Raw genomic sequence first — 12,684 nt, 5'->3', positions numbered from 1 at the left:
TACCATGAAGGGAAAATTATTCTAAATTTGTATGCACTTGATAATAGTTTCAAAACTATAAATAAGAAAGCTACATAAATAAAAAGCACTAAAATCTACAGTCAAGTTACAAGAAAATTCTAACACTTTCCTCAGTAATTGAAATAATATGTAGATAAATCAAGACTAATTGTAATAAGCAAACTTGGCCATAATGAACATATAGAGAACACTGAATACAATTGCAGAATATTTTTGAGTGCGTAGAAATCATTTAACAAAATTTACCTTATTCTGAAATGTATCAATTCTCTAACAAACTAAGATTGAAATCGCACAGTGAAATAAAGTTAAATATCAATAACAAATACATAAAAGGCAACTAGAGGCCGGGCGCGGTGGCTCATGCCTGTAATTCCAGCACTTTGGGAGGCCGAGGGGGGGGTGGATCACAAAGTCAGGAGTTCAAGACCTGCCTGGTCAACATGGTAAAACTCTGTCTCTACTGTAAAAAGAATACAAAAATTAGCCTAGGGTGGTGGTGCGTGCCTGTAGTCCCAGCTACTCAGGAGGCTGAGTCAGGATACTTGCTTGAACCCGGGAGAGAGAGGTTGCAGTGAGCTGAGATTGCACCACTGCACTCCAGACTGGGTGACAGAGCAAGAAAAAAAAAAAAGGGAACTAGAAGTGCATCCGAATGTTTGGATATTAAGCAATTATTTCTAGATAATCACTGGATAAAAGAAATCACAAGAAAGGTTAGAAAATATTTTGACTGGATAATAAACCAAACATCTATCACATCTTGTGGGGTGTCTCTAAAATGATAATTTGAATGTATTTATGCCAATAAATCTGAGACTTTTATGAACAAAGAACTCCTAAAATAATACAATTTCTGAAAACTGACACAGAACAAAATATAAAATCTAAATTACTCAGTATCCAGTTAAGAAAACACATGTGTAATTAAAAACCCTTCTCAAAAGAGAACCTTAGGCTCTATTGGAATCTACACTAAATATTTCCAACATAAAAAGTAACACGAAACTTATAGAAACTCTTTCAGAGCACAGAACAAGACACATTTCCCAACATATAAGGTGAATAACTTTGAGATGAAAATCTGACAAAAGCATTGTAAGAAAGCATAATTATAGGATAATCTCTCTCATGACTACAGATATAGAAATTTTCAAGAAATTATTAGCCAAAAGAATTTCCAGAACTAAGGTACGAATGTCGCCACTTTCCCAATACCAACAATAAACAAGTAGAACTTAAAATTTAAAACACAGTACCATTTACATTAAGATCCCACAAAATGAAATATTTAGGTATAAATCTAACGTAATATGTGCAAGATCTATTTGAAGAATACTATAAAAATCTGATAAAAGTAATGAAAGAACTAAATAAATAGAGAGACAGTCTATGTTCATGGATAGGAAGATTAAATATTGTCAAGATGTCAGTTCTTCCAAACTTGATCTATAGATTCAATTTAATCCAAATCAAGACCCCAGCAAGTTATTTTGTGTAGATTGAGAAACTGATTCTAATTTTAATATGGAGATGCAAAAGACTCAGAATAGCCAACTCAATGTTGAAAAAGAAAAAAGTTGGAAAACTGGCACTTCCCAACTTCAAGATTTGCCATAAAGCTACAGTAATCAAGACCATGTGGTATTCATGACAGAATAGACAAATAGATAAATGGAACAGAACAGACAGCCTCAAAGTAGACCTACACAAATATAGTTAACTGATCTATGAAAAAGGAAAATATGTGATACAATGGAGAAAAGATAATCTTTTCAAAAAATGGTGCTGGAATAACTAGACATCTATGTGTTCTCAAAATGAAAATCTAAGACTAATTCTAACAAGACTACACGAAAAAGAGAAAACATTAAGATAAATTAAAGGAGCTACATATTTTCTGTGTTCAACTTCATAGAGACACACCCATAATATGCATATAAATAAAATTCCATAACTTTTTTCTGTCTTCCCTGTTGCCTAAAACGTTTCAAAGTCAGACTTATCTTCAATATATGTAGTCATATTTAGTGATGATCTTTCTGATTCAAATTTCAGTAACTTCCTTGGACAAATAAATTAACCTTTCAAAGTCAGACTTATCTTAAATGTATGTAGTCATATTTAGTGATGATCTTTCTGATTCAGACTTCAATAACTTCCTTGGACAAATAAATTAACCTATACAATTAAAAAATATCTTTATCCCTAATTATTCCTTTTGCTGCTGAGGTAATTTCATCTTTAACATTTCCACACTAAATGCAAAGCCTCTTGTGAGGGTGAAATATCAAGCTATATTTTGCTAATACCTCAGATAACAGGAAAGTACAATGAGAATAGGTTGGGGTGCAGGAAAGGAAGAATACAGAAGAGAGGAGGGGTTTAAAGACAAATGTTTAATAATGCTTTACAAACCCTGCTAGCACCATACAGATCGTTTAATTAAAATTAATTCTCACTTATTACAGTTAAGAATAAAGAAAGGAATACTTATTTACTAAGGTAAGTTTCTTAGAGAAAAAAAAGGCTACTATAGAGATCTTGCTTTTTTTTGAATGATCAAATTCTGTTTTCCTCTACAGCCCCATTCTTGACCCACAAATCAGTTCTACTGCCTTCTTCTGAATATCATGAATATTATTAATATAAAACTGTAACTTAGTGAATTTTGTTTTCTGCAACACTTACACATTTCAGTATTTGAGACATGTATTATGTTATAGGCTATACATTCCACAGTCCCAAAGTAGGAACTATCATGTTTTTCAGTGTCATTCTTGTGGGATATAATTGTTATAACGTTAAATTGTAGACACCCAGAAACCATGCCTCTGGTCATATTCTTGAAACTTCTCAGAGATTTCAATATCTGAAGATTAGAAAAGAATCTACATATATATCAAGTCTAACCCCATCATATTACAGATGAGAAAACTGGGGTTTCCTCTTCTAAAAGCACAAAATTATAAATGATGAAGAGCCTAGAATCCTGCCTCACTGGCCCCATCCTTGAAGTGTTCTTTTGTGGTGAATAAAAATCATTCATTTTTTTTTCTCGTCTTTGCCAAGTGAATGTTTCATTGTTCTACTGAGCTGACAGAACAGATGAAGGCAAAAGAGGCAATACTCAGGAGCACAGTTACTGATAAATAATTACAACAAGGACATTATAATTATTTAAAATCTGCGCATGGGGAGAGATTATGAGTCTTTCAGCTTGCTACCTCATTTAGATGATACTAGTCATTAACCAGTTTAGCTGGAGTCAGCGCCTAAATGTCCACATGCTCCACTTTATCTTTGAAACCTGTGCAGTCAGCAGCCATGGCTGCATGCTCTGGATCCTGCTGCTGGTGCACACAGGCACACTCTCTAATAGCTTAAGAGACACTTGAATGTCTTCCCTCCCCATAGCCATCTCATAAACCTTCTCTGGAATTCTGAAGATTTTCCTTTGAAACAGTGCCCAGAATTTTTGGAGAAATTTACTCTTATTAAGAACACAGTAAAACTTCTGTGAAAAAAAAAAGAAAAAGAAATTAACAGAATCAGGTCAGTTTGAAGTTGTCTCTAAAAGGGTTTCTTTTCTGATGCATGGAAAGGCACATGTTTAAGAAAAAGGAGTCACCTATATGGTAGTTCTATGCCACCAATCCCAAAGAAAATTCTGTGGTAAAACTCTGGGGTATCAGTATTTGGATGCCCACATGGAAATTAAAGTTCCTATTCTTCAACTGTTTCCATTAAAAGAAAGAAAAGAAAAAAGGGAACTTTATTCTTATCACCGATGAGACTGCTGGGACAAAGGAGATAAGGGGGGAAAGCATTGATATTAATTTGTTATTGGATCTCTCTCTTGCTTTCTCTTTCTTTATTTATTTTGGTTTTACTTTGATAAGTCATTTGTTTTACTCTGCCTCAGCCCAATTCTGGAGATACATTTCTAAAAATGTAACAAATTACTCTGTTTCTAAAATCAGCTTGAAGTAGGACACCTTGCAAATCAATAAGTCCCACAGGCACAGTACCTAAGAAAAATAAGACAACTAGAACTGTAGTCAAGTAGAAGTTTTAATAAAAATTTAAAATGTGATTTTTGGACCCTTCTTGGATCCTTGAAAATGTAATATGATGCGACCACCCAAACTGGTAATTCATCTCTGGGAACTTGAGAATGAATAGCAGTTTTGCAATTGTATGCAATCTAAAGAAGTTATGTAGACAAGGGTCTTAGGTCTTTTAAGGCCTCCCCATAATATAAATTTCATGAATCCTAAATGTTGCAAATATGGTGAAAAATACAAAAAACAAATATGCCAATACTTTTTTGGGATGCTTAATTTATCCGAACCACTTTGTTGGCATAGAAGAGGAATATGTTGTCCATCTAGGAGAAATTAGATCTGGACTAAGTAGAAAGGGGTCAGACTTTTAGGGTCCATTTGATCTATTTTAATAGTTACTTATTGATACATAGGTTCATATGTCTTTCTCTGTACATTTCTTCTTATATAAAAACCTACCTTCTCTCTTCGCTCTTATTAATATATCTTCTGCTACAGCAACTGTCCCTAGTTCCAGGAACCAATCTAGTTTCTGTCTTGGGGATTTAGCTTTTGTACTTCTCTCACCTGGAATATGCTCTTTTTTCAGACTTTCAAATTTCTAGCTCCTTTTTGTCATTTATTAGCTTAAACATTACCTCCTCAGAGAGGCATTTCCTTACCACCCCATTTAAAGTATGTAACCACCTCTTATTCTGCATCAAAACATCTTGTTTGTTATCTTTCTATCACTCATCAGTATTTTTAACTACATAAGCTTTTATTTTATTACTCATATATGCACTGTTTATCTGTGACTTTAAACTCCACAAATAGAAATGCCATATTGGTCTTACCCATTTCTGTAGTACCATTATCTAACATAGTATATGAATGAATAAATGAATGAAACTCAAACAATTTAGAAGTATTAAACAGAAAGCTTCATTTAAATAACTTTACTCCTTTTTTGTTTTCTCTTTTAATCTGAGAGAATTAAATTATTGACTAGTGGTTGAATATAATGGACAAGTATTGTCTAGATCTCAGTACATTACCATGTAACTTTCATCCTTATTCCTACGATATACTTTATTTCTTTTGATTGTTTAGTATTTTTCTTCAGCAAATTTTATTTTATGTTTGACCACTTCTCTAATTGAATGATACCATTAAAATTTGAACACTGTCTCATAAAAACAATATAATACATTATTTTAATTTATCTTTATTTTTACTATTTCTTTGTTTTATTGGGATCTTGATTTTTATTCTTTATTTTACTTGATCTCTATCATTTCCTTCATAGTCTTCAACTGCTCTTCCAGCTCAAAATTCTCAAGTCAATCATTAGAGAATCTATACTTACTTATAAGATTACTTTTGCAATAAATAAAGACTGAGAAAAATGTTCCAGTAACTAGCCTGTTATACAAAGTTTTTAAAATTAGGATATATCCTTTTCTTTTTTTAAAATTTTTTAATTTTTATTTTTTATTATTATTATACTTTAAGTTCTAGGGTACATGTGCATAACGTGCAGGTTTGTTACATATGTATACTTGTGCCATGTTGGTGTGCTGCACCCATCAACTCGTTAGCACCCATCAACTCGTCATTTACATCAGGTATAACTCCCAATGCAATCCCTCCCCTCCCCCCCTCCCCATGATAGGCCCCCGTGTGTGATGTTCTCCTTCCCGAGTCCAGGTGATCTCATTGTTCAGTTCCCACCTATGAGTGAGAACATGCGGTATTTGGTTTTCTGTTCTTGTGATAGTTTGCTAAGAATGATGGTTTCCAGCTGCATCCATGTCCCTACAAAGGACACAAACTCATCCTTTTTTATGGCTGCATAGTATTCCATGGTGTGTATGTGCCACATTGTCTTAATCCAGTCTGTCACTGATGGACATTTGGTTTGATTCCAAGTCTTTGCTATTGTGAATAGTGCCGCAATAAACATACGTGTGCATGTGTCTTTATAGAAGCATGATTTATAATCCTTTGGGTATATACCCAGTAATAGGATGGCTGGGTCATATGGTACTTCTAGTTCTAGATCCTTGAGGAATCGCCATACTGTTTTCCATAATGGTTGAACTAGTTTACAATCCCACCAACAGTGTAAAAGTGTTCCTATTTCTCCACATCCTCTCCAGCACCTGTTGTTTCCTGACTTTTTAATGATTGCCATTCTAACTGGTGTGAGATGGTATCTCATTGTGGTTTTGATTTGCATTTCTCTGATGGCCAGTGATGATGAGCATTTTTTCATGTGTCTGTTGGCTGTATGCATGTCTTCTTTTGAGAAATGTCTGTTCATATCCTTTGCCCACTTTTTGATGGGGTTGTTTGTTTTTTTTCTTGTAAATTTGTTTGAGTTCTTTGTAGGTTCTGGATATTAGCCCTTTGTCAGATGAGTAGATTGCAAAAATTTTCTCCCATTCTGTAGGTTGCCCGTTCACTCTGATGGTAGTTTCGTTTGCTGTGCAGAAGCTTTTTAGTTTAATTAGATCCCATTTGTCAATTTTGGCTTTTGATACCGTTGCTTTTGGTGTTTTAGACATGAAGTCTTTGCCCATGCCTATGTCCTGAATGGTACTACCTAGGTTTTCCTCTAGGATTTTTATGGTATTAGGTCTAACATTTAAGTCTCTAATCCATCTTGAATTAATTTTCGTATAAGGAGTAAGGAAAGGATCCAGTTTCAGCTTTCTACTTATGGCTAGCCAATTTTCCCAGCACCATTTATTAAATAGGGAATCCTTTCCCCATTTCTTGTTTCTCTCAGGTTTGTCAAAGATCAGATGGCTGTAGATGTGTGGTATTATTTCTGAGGACTCTGTTCTGTTCCATTGGTCTATATCTCTGTTTTGGTACCAGTACCATGCTGTTTTGGTTACTGTAGCCTTGTAGTATAGTTTGAAGTCAGGTAGTGTGATGCCTCCAGCTTTGTTCTTTTGACTTAGGATTGTCTTGGAGATGCGGGCTCTTTTTTGATTCCATATGAACTTTAAAGCAGTTTTTTCCAATTCTGTGAAGAAACTCATTGGTAGCTTGATGGGGATGGCATTGAATCTATAAATAACCTTGGGCAGTATGGCCATTTTCACGATATTGATCCTTCCTATCCATGAGCATGGAATGTTCTTCCATTTGTTTGTGTCCTCTTTTATTTCACTGAGCAGTGGTTTGTAGTTCTCCTTGAAGAGGTCCTTTACATCTTGTCAGTTGGATTCCTAGGTATTTTATTCTCTTTGAAGCAATTGTGAATGGAAGTTCATTCATGATTTGGCTCTGTGTTTGTCTGTTACTGGTGTATAAGAATGCTTGTGATTTTTGCACATTAATTTTGTATCCTGAGACTTTGCTGAAGTTGCTTATCAGCTTAAGGAGATTTTGGGCTGAGACAATGGGGTTTTCTAAATCATGTCATCTGCAAAGAGGGACAATTTGATTTCTTCTTTTCCTAACTGAATACCCTTGATTTCTTTCTCTTGCCTGATTGCCCTAGCCAGAACTTCCAACACTATGTTGAATAGGAATGGTGAGAGAGGGCATCCCTGTCTTGTGCCAGTTTTCAAAGGGAATTTTTCCAGCTTTTTCCCATTCATTATGATATTGGCTGTGGGTTTGTCATAAATAGCTCTTATGATTTTGAGGTACGTTCCATCAATACCGAATTTATTGAGCATTTTTAGCATGAAGGGCTGTTGAATTTTGTCAAAAGCCTTTTCTGCATCAATTGAGATAATCATGTGGTTCTTGTCTTTGGTTCTGTTTATATGCTGGATTATGTTTATTGATTTGCGAATGTTGAACCAGCCTTGCATCCCAGGGATGAAGCCCACTTGATCATGGTGGATAAGCTTTTTGATGTGCTGCTGAATCCGGTTTGCCAGTATTTTATTGAGGATTTTTGCATCGATGTTCATCAGGGATATTGGTCTAAAATTCTCTTTTTTTGTTGTGTCTCTGCCAGGCTTTGGTATCAGGATGATGTTGGCCTCATAAAATGAGTTAGAGAGGATTCCCTCTTTTTCTATTGATTGGAATAGTTTCAGAAGGAATGGTACCAGCTCCTCCTTGTACCTCTGGTAGAATTCAGCTGTGAATCCATCTGGTCCTGGACTTTTTTTGGTTGGTAGGCTATTAATTATTGCCTCAATTTCAGAGCCTGCTATTGGTCTATTCAGGGATTCAACTTCTTCCTGGTTTAGTCTTGGAAGAGTGTAAGTGTCCAGGAAATTATCCATTTCTTCTAGATTTTCTAGTTTATTTGCGTAGGGTGTTTATAGTATTCTCTGATGGTAGTTTGTATTTCTGTGGGGTCGGTGGTGATATCCCCTTTATCAGTTTTTATTGCATCTATTTGATTCTTCTCTCTTTTCTTCTTTATTAGTCTTGCTAGCGGTCTGTCAATTTTGTTGATCTTTTCAAAAAACCAACTCCTGGATTCATTGATTTTTTGTAGGGTTTTTTGTGTCTCCATCTCCTTCAGTTCTGCTCTGATCTTTGTTATTTCTTGCCTTCTGCTAGCTTTCGAATGTGTTTGTTCTTGCTTCTCTAGTTCTTTTAATTGTGATGTTAGAGTGTCAATTTTAGATCTTTCCAGCTTTCTCTTGTGGGCATTTAGTGCTATAAATTTCCCTCTACACACTGCTTTAAATGTGTCCCAGAGATTCTGGTATGTTGTATCTTTGTTCTCATTGGTTTCAAAGAACATCTTTATTTCTGCCTTCATTTTGTTATGTACCCAGTAGTCATTCAGGAGCAGGTTGTTCAGTTTCCATGTAGTTGAGCGGTTTTGATTGAGTTTCTTAGTCCTGAGTTCTAGTTTGATTGCACTGTGGTCTGAGAGACAGTTTGTTATAATTTCTGTTCTTGTACATTTGCTGAGGAGTGCTTTACTTCCAATTGTGTGGTCAATTTTGGAATAAGTGTGATGTGGTGCTGAGAAGAATATATATTCTGTTGATTTGGGGTGGAGAGTTCTATAGATGTCTATTAGGTCTGCTTGCTGCAGAGATGAGTTCAATTCCTGGATATCCTTGTTAACTTTCTGTCTCGTTGATCTGTCTAATGTTGACAGTGGAGTGTTGAAGTCTCCCATTATTATTGTATGGGAGTCTAAGTCTCTTTGTAAGTCTCTAAGGACTTGCTTTATGAATCTGGGTGCTCCTGTATTGGGTGCATATATATTTAGGATAGTTAGCTCTTCCTGTTGAATTGATCCCTTTACCATTATGTAATGGCCTTCTTTGTCTCTTTTGATCTTTGATGGTTTAAAGTCTGTTTTATCAGAGACTAGTATTGCAACCCTTGCTTTTTTTTGTTCTCCATTTGCTTGGTAAATCTTCCTCCATCCCTTTATTTTGAGCCTATGTATGTCTCTGCGTGTGAGATGGGTCTCCTGAATACAGCAGACTGATGGGTCTTGACTCTTTATCCAGTTTGCCAGTCTGTGTCTTTTAATTGGAGCATTTAGTCCATTTACATTTAAGGTTAATATTGTTATGTGTGAACTTGATCCTGCCATTATGATATTAACTGGTTATTTTGCTTGTTAGTTGATGCAGTTTCTTCCTAGCCTCGATGGTCTTTACATTTTGGCATGTTTTGGCAATGGGTGGTACCGGTTGTTCCTTTCCATGTTTAGTGCTTCCTTCAGGGTCTCTTGTAAGGCAGGCCTAGTGGTGACAAAATCTCTAAGCATTTGCTTATCTGTAAAGGATTTTATTTCTCCTTCACTTATGAAACTTAGTTTGGCTGGATATGAAATTCTGGGTTTAAACTTCTTTTCTTTAAGAATGTTGAATATTGGCCCCCACTCTCTTATGGCTTGTAGAGTTTCTGCCAAGAGGTCTGCTGTTAGTCTGATGGGCTTCCCTTTGTGGGTAACCCGACCTTTCTCTCTGGCTGCCCTTAAGATTTTTTCCTTCATTTCAACTTTGGTGAATCTGGCAATTATGTGTCTTGGAGTTGCTCTTCTCGAGGAGTATCTTTGTGGCGTTCTCTGTATTTCCTGGATTTGAATGTAGGCCTGCCCTACTAGGTTGGGGAAGTTCTCCTGGATGATATCCTGAAGAGTGTTTTCCAACTTGGTTCCATTTTCCCCCTCACTTTCAGGCACCCCAATCAGACGTAGATTTGGTCTTTTTACATCATCCCATACTTCTTGCAGGCTTTGTTCATTTCTTTTTCTTCTTTTTTCTTTTGGTTTCTCTTCTCGCTTCATTTCATTCATTTGATCCTCAATTGCTGATACTCTTTCTTCCAGTTGATCGAATCGGTTACTGAAGCTTGTGCATTTGTCACATATTTCTCGTGTCATGGTTTTCATCTCTTTCATTTCGTTTATGACCTTCTCTGCATTAATTACTCTAGCCATCAATTCTTCCACTTTTTTTCAAGATTTTTAGTTTCTTTGCGCTGGGTACGTAATTCCTCCTTTAGCTCTGAGAAGTTTGATGGACTGAAGCCTTCTTCTCTCATCTCGTCAAAGTCATTCTCCGTCAAGCTTTGATCCATTGCTGGCGAGCTGCGCTCCTTTGCCGGGGGAGATGCGCTCTTATTTTTTGAATTTCCAGCTTTTCTGCCCTGCTTTTTCCCCATCTTTGTGGTTTTATCTGCCTCTGGTCTTTGATGATGATGGTGATGTACTGATGGGGTTTTGGTGTAGGTGTCCTTCCTGTTTGATAGTTTTCCTTCTAACAGTCAGGACCCTCAGCTGTAGGTCTGTTGGAGATTGCTTGAGGTCCACTCCAGTCCCTGTTTGCCTGGGTGTCAGCATCAGAGGCTGCAGAAGATAGAATATTGCTGAACAGCGAGTGTACCTGTCTGATTCTTGCTTTGGAGGCTTCCTCTCAGGGGTGTACTCCACCCTGTGAGGTGTGGGGTGTCAGACCACCCCTAGTGGGGGATGTCTCCCAGTTAGGCTACTCAGGGGTCAGGGACCCACTTGAGCAGGGAGTCTGTCCCTTCTCAGATCTCAACCTCCATGTTGGGAGATCCACTGCTCTCTTCAAAGCTGTCAGACAGAGTCGTTTGCAGCTGCAGAGGTTTCTGCTGCTTCTGTTGTTGTTTATCTGTGCCCTGTCCCCAGAGGTGGAGTCTACAGAGACAGGCAGGTTTCCTTGAGCTGCTGTGAGCTCCACCCATTTCGAGCTTCCCAGTGGCTTTGTTTACCTACTTAAGCCTCAGCAATGGCGGGTGCCCCTCCCCCAGCCTCACTGCTGCCTTGCCGCGAGATGGCAGACTGCTGTGCTAGCAATGAGGGAGGCTCCGTGGGCGTGGGACCCTCCTGGCCAGGTGTGGGATATAATCTCCTGGTGTGCCTGTTTTCTTAAAGCGCAGTATTGGGGTGGGAGTTACCCGATTTTCCAGGTGTTGTGTGTCTCAGTTCCCCTGGCTAGGAAAAGGGATTCCCTTTCCCCTTGCGCTTCCCAGGTGAGGCGATGCCTCGCCCTGCTTCAGCTCTTGCTGGTCGGGCTGCAGCAGCTGACCAGCACCGATTGTCCGGCACTCCCTAGTGAGATGAACCCAGTACCTCAGTTGAAAATGCAGAAATCACCGGTCTTCTGTGTTGCTCGCGCTGGGAGTTGGAGACTGGAGCTGTTCCTATTCGGCCATCCTCAGGATCCTTTCTCTTATGTGTTCTGTGATATATCCTTTTCTTAAAGTAGGCATATATCATTTAGACTAATAATAAAAATTAAGATCTTTCTGGTGCCACGAGCACACAATGGGGAAAGGACAATCTCTTCAACAAATGGTGCTGAAAAAACTGAATATCCACATACAGAAGAATGAAAATAGACCCTTATCTCACCCTTATCCAAGAATCAACACAAAAATGGATTATAGACTTAAACACAAGGCCTAAAAACTATAAAACTACTAGAGCAAAACAGAAGGGAAATGCTCCATGACATTGGACTGCAATGATGTTTGGATATGACCCCAAAAAGCATAGGCAATAAAAGTAAAAATAGGTAAATGGTATTTCATTAAACTAAAAGGCTTTTCCACAGCAAAAACAAAAAACAAAAAACAAAAAAACCACACAATTGATAAAGTCAAGAGATGACCCACAGATTGGGAGAAAATATTTACAAATCATACATCAGTAAAGAGACTAATAAGCAAAATGTACAAGGAACTTAAACTACTCTATAACAAGAAAACAAATAACCCTATCTAAAAATGGGCAAAGAACTTTGTTATAGTTTGGCAGTTTCCCCACCCAAATCTCATCATGAATTGTAGTTCCCATAATTCCCATGTGTTGTTGGAGGGATCCAGTGGGAGATAATTGAATCATGGGGGCAGTTTTCCCCCATACTGTTCTCGTGATAGTGAATAAGTCTCACGAAATCTCATGGTTTTATGAGGGGACACCGTTTTTGCTTGGTTGTTACCTCTTTCTTGCCTGCTGACATGTAAGACGTGCTTTTTCTCTTCCTTCACCTTCTGTCATGATTGTGAGGCCTCCCCAGCCACATGGAACTGTGAGCCCATTAAACTTCTTTTTCTTTATTAATTACCCTGTCTTGGGTATGTCTTTATTAGCAGCATGAGAACAGACTAATACAGACTTGAGTAAACATTTCTC

The 12,684-nt window shown here is 37.4% G+C and overlaps 1 protein-coding gene across 1 annotated transcript in view; it reads right to left on the bottom strand.

Moving 5' to 3' along the window:
- Window positions 1–12,409, bottom strand: part of BMT2 (base methyltransferase of 25S rRNA 2 homolog) — an 876,684-nt gene extending 864,275 nt beyond the window's left edge. The window contains exon 1 of the mRNA XM_050782647.1: window positions 12,406–12,409. The gene's annotated coding sequence lies outside the window, so the exon portion shown is untranslated. The remainder of the gene's footprint in view (window positions 1–12,405) is intronic.
- Window positions 12,410–12,684: the final 275 nt, after the last annotated feature.

The sequence above is a fragment of the Macaca thibetana genome, chromosome 3 (assembly GCF_024542745.1).
Source record: "Macaca thibetana thibetana isolate TM-01 chromosome 3, ASM2454274v1, whole genome shotgun sequence".
NCBI classification, from domain to species: Eukaryota; Metazoa; Chordata; class Mammalia; order Primates; family Cercopithecidae; genus Macaca; species Macaca thibetana.
The sequence above is the reverse complement of the archived record's forward strand: the minus strand, read 5'-3'. Positions and strand labels throughout refer to the sequence as shown.